This window comes from Lycium ferocissimum, chromosome 3, assembly GCF_029784015.1.
Source record: "Lycium ferocissimum isolate CSIRO_LF1 chromosome 3, AGI_CSIRO_Lferr_CH_V1, whole genome shotgun sequence".
Lineage (NCBI taxonomy): Eukaryota > Viridiplantae > Streptophyta > Magnoliopsida > Solanales > Solanaceae > Lycium > Lycium ferocissimum.
Genome location: NC_081344.1, coordinates 37,156,907 through 37,165,007, shown reverse-complemented (window position 1 = coordinate 37,165,007; position 8,101 = coordinate 37,156,907). Strand labels below are relative to the sequence as shown.

The window sequence follows — 8,101 nt, the reverse complement described above, 5'->3', positions numbered from 1 at the left end:
AAAAGACACAAAGGCATTCCCGCATAAGGGATACCCTTTTCCTCCTATCGAGTGAACTATAAGTGACTTGATTTCCAAGAGCAGGGATATGTAGGCGAACTCAGTGCCAGAGAGTCAGTCACACTCCAACAAATCACACCGGGTTTCTCATTTTTGACATTGAAAAATTTGAAATTTGCTTGAACTTTCACTTAGATGTCTAATTGAATCGAACTGTAAATGACCTGAATTCTCATAGAGCTTGAGATATGTAGGAAACCCAGAGACTAGGGTCAGCCTATATATTTGGAAATTGCATAAAAAAAAAATAGAGGTATTTTGAAATTGGTCAGCCAATAATCAGGGTTTGTCAAATTTTGATGATCAGGGATGGGCCTGCCATCCTCGAACACCGAAGTAGCAGTTGTTGATACCTAATTTTTGACCTCCAATAATTTTATTTAATTATTCGGAGGTTTTGAATCTCAAAAGGAGTGAAATATGTATTTTTATAAATCAAAATGATTTTACAAAATTATTTAGATGATATGTTGCCTTTTCCTTTGGCAAAATAACTGCAAGTGTATATTTTAATTCATTTAAAGTAATTTACAAGTATTTTTCAGTATTAATCAGAAAATAACTCAAAACAATTATTCAATTAATTGTTTAAATTATCAAGTATCAAATTGAAAAATATTTTACTCCGTTAATTCAGGAAAATTGATTAGTTAAATGAAATAATTATTTTACCTATCTATTGCAAATTACATTTGCATTTCTGTGACTCAAATTGATTACAGTTAATCATTGGCTTAATTGTGCCTACATTTGAAATTGATTACTATATGTTAATTGAGATTATAATTTGTAAAATTGGTCGTTTTACACACATGGCCATATTTTAAATTAACTAATTGGTCAATTGGTTATAATGTGGTCATAAGTAAAGATTTCAATTAAGCGACTTTATTTAATTTAGGCTATTTGTGAAAAAGTGGCATTTTTTATCCCTCCTTTTATACACGTATATACACGAATATACATGTACACCCCCCCCCCCCCCGCCCCTTATTTTCTCAGCCAGGTCCAGTCCAATTGGATCTACCTGGCCCAACCTTCCATCAGCACAAACATATACCCACATATACGCACCAAACAGACCATGAGCTCTTCTTGTTGAAGAGAATAAGGATTTTGATTGAAACAATAGGCGCCGCCTTGTCCTCTCTCCTCTCTCATCGTGTCAACATGCCAAAAATGGCAAATTTGCAGTGCAAAATTGCTTGGTGCAGTGTTGTTCAACCGTTTGGAGCAAAGCAATTAATGCTTTCTCTCTCTCTCTCTCCACCGAATACCAACTAAACGAGGTATAACCCTCTACTATTTTGCCTTTTTCTCTGCATTTCACGGTCAAATGGACTGAAATCTTAAATGGGTTTTGTTGTATGTGATTTTGAATCTCGATTTTTTGATTGGTTAAAATTGATTTGAGGGGGAATTCAAGAGAAATTCCCCCCAAAACTCACTTGTCCCACATCGAATTAGGGTTTCACAACCTTCAGATTTGGGGTTCTATGTAAAGAAACCCATATCTCATAATTACACACACATTCACACCGATATACATTCAAGTCTCAAATCTGAGCAAAATACCTAATTTATCTAGGGATTTAGCATTACTTGCTAAAACCTTTGATTAATTAGGTTCAAGTTTAAATTTTTTAATTTAGTGTCTTTGTTTACGGCTGAGCTTTAGAGAGAAAGGATCTTCCAACTCCATTTTCGACCTAAGCTTCACAAAGAAAAGGTAAATTTTCTTCCTTTTGTTTATTTTTGTGCATTTCTGTATTTTAATGTTTTTTTCTATGTATTTAGCTTAATTTATGTTAGTGTTCGTGGTAGTTTGTTTTGGTTTGGTTCAGCTTAGCTATGTTCTTAATTAGTTGATTAGCATGAATATGCTTATTCTTAATCAGTAGATTATATGTATGGTCGATTGATAGTTTAGTTCAAATTTTAGCTTAGTCATTTGCCTATGCAAGCATTTCTATTGTTCTGGTTTACTGTTGATAAGTGGTAGTAGTGTTAGCATGATTTCCTTTATTTTGGTTAGATTAATCATCTATTGCATGTAGGTTCGCTTAGTTTGATTTCTGTTTATTGTTAGTTGATGGTGGATTGGTATGGTTGTTTGTTTAAGCTATTGGTAAATCAGTCACTAGTATGCTAAGCCTGAATAGGTCAAATGCTTAAAGGTTGGATTGAATTCTTTTGACTTTAGGTGGTTAAGTTTGGCCTAATCCCATTCAAAGAAGGTGTGACGTATAATGGAACCAACTAGTATCCTCATGTCCATGTTAGTTAAGTCTGAACTGTGTTAAGTTTTTGCCTGCTACTCCTATGTGTGTGTTATTCAGCTTCAATCTAGAGGGGGACATTCTATGATTTAGATGACTAGAGAATTAGTGACACAAGGCAAAAACTGTCAAATGTAACTATGCATATCTTTCTAAATGTCTGTTTAGGTTAGGAATGGTCTTCCCATGAATTAGGATAATCTCATTTTGTTGTTAGGAAGTCTACCTAGCTCATTTTGTAACACCATGTAGTCTTTAACTGATTTAGGATCAATATAGGTCTAAATGAATTGAACACCTATTTGTCTATATGTGTATAAGACCATGAATCTGCCTGTTCACTTAATGTTTATCTAGAACTTACTTTAAACATTGAAATGATGGTATGCCTTGATATCTGTGTAGCTTGTTGGTGCCTATCCTATGTTTACTTTAACCCCCCCCCCCCTCTCTTATGTTCAGTTTGAGACTATTGCTAGGATTCAATCACCTAGTCTGAGTGTTCACTTCTTAAAACAAAGGTCTGAATTTGGAGGAAGTAAGTTGGGGTAGTTCATAACTCTTTAAAACGAAAGTATGTCTTTATGTGTGAAAATGACCAGTCATGCTCCTTTATGTCTGTGTCCTTTTTTTTTTTTGTCTATGTATGCTAACGTGCATTCATATATGATCAAGTTATCCTATTTTGCTTGAAATTGAACCTGTCCTCTATGTATTTGTTTAAAATTTCAAAGGCTAGCATAAACTCTCCTCTGAGAATTGAAAAATATGACATGTTTTGCCCCGTTTTTGCCTTATGAGACTTTATATGCATATTTTGAGGATAAATTGACCCTGTTGCATCTAGACGTGGCTTTAAGCTTTTTTCTGTTACGCTCCCCTTTTGTTTTGATTCTGTGTCGATATTTATGCTGATGTACATGAGATATACAAGGAATATATGGTCTATATACACTCTGGTGCATATAAGGGGGGATATACCTTGCATATCATTGAGATTAACTTGTGAGTTTTGTCTTGTATACTTTGTGGTGAGTCTTTTGGCCTAATCTTCCTACGTATGTATTCTATTAGGCCTATCCTATCTGATTCTAGTATTAGGCTTCTTTTCCTTCATCTTTTGTGTTTTGGGCTTGCATGCTTTTAACTTGTAGTCTGTGTTGGGCCTTGTTGCGTCTGTTTTCTTTGAAGCACGAATGTGTAGACGTAGTAAATGTCATATATATATAGATATATGACTTATATACAGTGTTATCTTCTTACTTAAACTTTATTTGATTTTATGAATAAGTATAGAGGCCTCTCTAACCGTATTTCCCTTTTTCCCCTCTTTGTTTGCATGGGACCTTGACGTGGGCCACTTGGGTGATTTTCTTGCATTAAACCTATTGGGCCAGAGGCCCAACACTCTTTTGTTGATCGAGTCCAAACTGAAAAGTGATTGAAGGCTCAACCATGGGTGAAAATGGCAACTAGTGGGCTTCGATAGGCCCACTAGCCTAAACTCTCTTCTCTTCCTTTTAATTTATGTATTTGTATATATATATTCGTATATGTAAATGAATATTATTTGATTATTGAAACCTCATGGTTAGAACTTAGGAAATTCGTGTAGAAAAAATTAGGATTTTCTCAAATGTTTTTTTTCTCAAAAATTTGGACACTGTTACGATAACTATTGCATAGAATTGATAAATTTTGGATTTTAAAAAGTCTCTTAAGTATTTTCTAAAACTGGGGATTAGTGATATATGCATGTGTAAAACGCCTTTGAAATGGGATCTAATTTTGGGCCTCAACCGTCAAAAAACTAGAAATTAAACGGACCATTTTCTCGGACTAAAAGTAAAAATGTATTTCAAGTTATTTTGGCTTCATTTGCATACTTAGACCAATTTCGACAAGATAAGAAACTGATTTCCTAAAAAACAGGTACAAGTATGACATGGATTTCAAAACTCATCAAACTTAAGGTATTTTCAAAACCTTTTGGGGCCAAAACCCCAAACCTTAAGACAATAGAATAAGAGAGGATATATTTGGACTTTGATTTGAAGTAACGGCTTTGAGCTAAGAATGGAATAAAAAGTAAGGAAAATTCCTTTATATATATATATATAAAACCTAATCTTTATTTTTTCAAATACTCCATTTATTTTCTATATTTATATAAACAACTTATAAGGGACAAAATCATAACATTAGGCCAAATTAGTAGAAACTCTACTTAAGAGAGAATCTTAAGTGTGTTTTGGTCCGAAAATAAAGTGATTCCAACCCCCATATAACATTTTTAAAGAAAGCGACTCTTTTTCCTTAGTATATATATTTTTCCAAAAGATGGGGTTATGATATGGAAATGACAACTTTTGCAAGTAAGAAAATATTTTAGCACATAATCACAATTAATCACATATTGAAGCTCGTAGGTCAATCGTATTCTACAGATCCTTAATACTAAGGTGCTTAAAACCTTCTCTAGGGGATCACCAAAACCCTTACCTTGAATTCTAGTTTAAAAATGATTTAGCTTTTGTTTGACTAAACCCTTTTAACTCGGTTTTCCTAATTCCCTTTATAAAATTATGTGGCGACTCTAAAAATATAAAATTCGAATAGAGTTCACAATCTCTTAGTAGCTTTTATGCACATGCGTAAAAGAGAACCGTAACAGGAGTAATGGGGTAACTAAGGGGGTTCGCGATACTTGTGTGGTGACAAACACTTGTATAGGGTACTGGTGCCATGTTATTAGTATTTGGATCTATTTACATTGTATAGTCCGATCTGAATGTCATGCTTTGGGCATTAGTTGATAACATAGATTGACTTGTGTTTCATGACTGGCACATGAGATCCCTTGCTTATTATTTCTATGTTTATTACCTATCTTGTGATTATGTGTTCTCATCACTCCGAAATACTCATTTAAAAGTGGAAAACAACTAAAGATTGAGTCTTTATTGCTTATTGTTGTGCATTTCTTATTCGTGCTTTATATGGTATCTCGTGCATATTTGAGGATACATATGTAAGGTCCGAGGGGAAATGGTTCCTGACCCAGTGATGCTAATGATATAAGCCAAATTGGCTAGAGACAGGTAATGTGAGTCTACAGGCTGAGTATGATGATTTGACAGCCGAAAGAGGCTAGAAACCCGAAGGGAAATAATTCCAGGTGGTGTATGGACCTCGCGATTCCCCCATGGGTCACGATTCATAAAATTTGAATGTGTGTGTATCGAAGATGGAAAGGCCTGGCATTGCATAACACCTCATCTCATTGTTTTTGTGTTTGGGTGACTGGTTTATTTGTTGGTCGAATCATATTTAGTTATTTATTTGCCTTCTTGGATAAACTTGTGGATTTAGAGACCTCTTATATTTAGGATGGAAACCTGTGATTATCATTATTATTGTGATTGGACTAACGACGTTTAAATGTGGAGGTAAGCATTCGAAGACCAACCCTATATTCTGTTTTAGTTTAGGTCGGTCGACGATATGCGTTGAGTACATGTTGATTTTCCGTACTCACTCTACACTTGTTGCACATTTTTTTTGTCTGTAGAGCCTGTCCCTAGCACTAATATAGCTCGAGGCTTTATGATCATTAAGGAGATTGTCTTGGAGGATTTAGCTGATCTGTGGCACCGGATTCTCTCTCACTTGTTCTATCTTATCTTTTATTGGGATAGTGTATTCAGATGATATTCTAGACTTATAATTGCTATCCTAGTAATTCTTGTACTTGTGACACTGGCTTTGGGTTGTTGTATTTATTCTGCATAATTATGAATATGAGACTTTGTTATGACTCTTAAATGACTTTATTTATTTCTTTCCGCAAAATATACTTGTTAAAATTGGCTTAATTGGTTGTGCATGGTTCACCTGCTGGGTGGGGGTAGGTGCTTTCATGGATTTGGAAATTAGATCATGTTAATAAGGTTGGAAAAAAAAATGTCCTGAGCAAGAACCTATTCCTTACATTTTTGGACACAAATGATTTTACGAGTTCCATATAACTTAGCCGCCTTAGGGTTTGTAATGAGTGAAAGGTTAGTCCTTAGCAGATTAAGTAAGCCATCATACTTAATCATGCAACCTAGCCATTTAGTAGGCTGCAATGAATGGAAGGTAAATGCCAAAGCATTATCTGACTCAGTGAGCTTACAAAACTTGTTGAACTCGAGGGTAAACTTTTACGTGCTTACAAACCTCATGAACCTTAGTTGTATTAACAAGAAGTTGTAGTGTTAGAACAACATGGAGCTGGTTCTAAGGGGGGGAAGATTGTCACGACCCAAGCTAGATGGGCCATGACGGGCACTCCGGCCCTACCGAGCACCACTAAACATACGTACATCTCATAGTCATATCTGAATGGGCCATAATGCTAACTAACAGATATCATAAGCTGTGTGGGACACAAGCCCAAAGATAATACACATCGTCCAGCTGAAACCAAGTATACAAGCTGGACAAGACTATCACATACATCTAACCGTATATACTGTCTACAAGCCTCTATTGGAGTATATGACATAATGTGGTCGGGATAGGGCCCCGCCATACCCATGCAAATGCATATGCAATCATGTTGACTCACAGAGCAAGTGGAGTGCCACGACACTGCCTGCTGAGCTGGTATCCTACTGAGAGATCCATCAACCTGTATCTCAAGACCTGCGGGCATGAAACACAACGGGCCCAGCAAATGGACGTCAGTACGGACAATGTACTGAGTATGTAAAGCATGAAAAGCATAATAGAGACATGAGAGTAACATGAAACATAAGAGAGAAAATAAACTGTACATCTGAGTTGTTTCTATAGACTAATGATATGCATATATACTGTGCATGCATGTATGAGGTCATACATATATATATATATATGACCAGCTGATCAGGTGGCAGTGCGTATATAACGCCGTCACCTTCCCCATACCCCATACATATATATACATATATAGATAATACATAATATACGCGCATATAGCGCCTGAGGGGTCTCGGTTCTATAGATGCATATGTATATATGAATGTAATGCAATGCATAAAACATGATAGGAGTACAAGTGACTCTAAAGGCCAAACTGGTTCTAAACAAGACTTTCTAAAGATAGCAATATGGAGCATGAATCAAATGGATCATTCCTAACTCTAAGAGTAGAGTCATTATGGATTAACGTTACGCGTACGTTCGATTCACAATGATCATGCCAAAAAGAAAGAAAGGGATAGCCTTGCATACCTTATCGTCTCCTTAACTTACTTAGCGCTTATCCTCCTGAACTTGCAAATCTACATTCAAGATAATTCATACCAAGTTCAATCCATTAAAACTCTTATAAGATCAAACTAGACTAATAAATGAGCCAACGAAAATCGGACAACATTTCCTTTATATCTTCTAATTCCTCCAACTTCAAAACAACTCCCAAAACCACAATAAAGTATCAACAATTCCATAATCAAAAGATTACATTCAAATTATACTCAATTTAATCCCAAAACTTCTTTTCATAATCAATCCATAACAACAACTTCAACACAACCCCTTATACACTTGTATATGACACTTCCTTAACATCATTATTATCCCTCCTAACAAGATTATGCTCAAACATGCTAATAATTGTAGCTCAAGGTAATTTACAACTCAAAATATCATCAAATTCATATTTGAACTTTTCTCCAATTTTCTTCTCCTTAAATCTTAAAATAATTACCAAACAAACTCATAAATAAGAAACT

General features: G+C 35.1%; 1 long non-coding RNA gene across 1 annotated transcript; it reads left to right on the top strand.

The window, feature by feature from the left end:
• Window positions 1-1,082: 1,082 nt before the first annotated feature.
• Window positions 1,083-3,945, top strand: LOC132050205 (uncharacterized). Its single transcript, XR_009413286.1, has 2 exons — window positions 1,083-1,349; window positions 1,739-3,945. It is a non-coding gene; the product is annotated as an uncharacterized LOC132050205 (long non-coding RNA).
• Window positions 3,946-8,101: the final 4,156 nt, after the last annotated feature.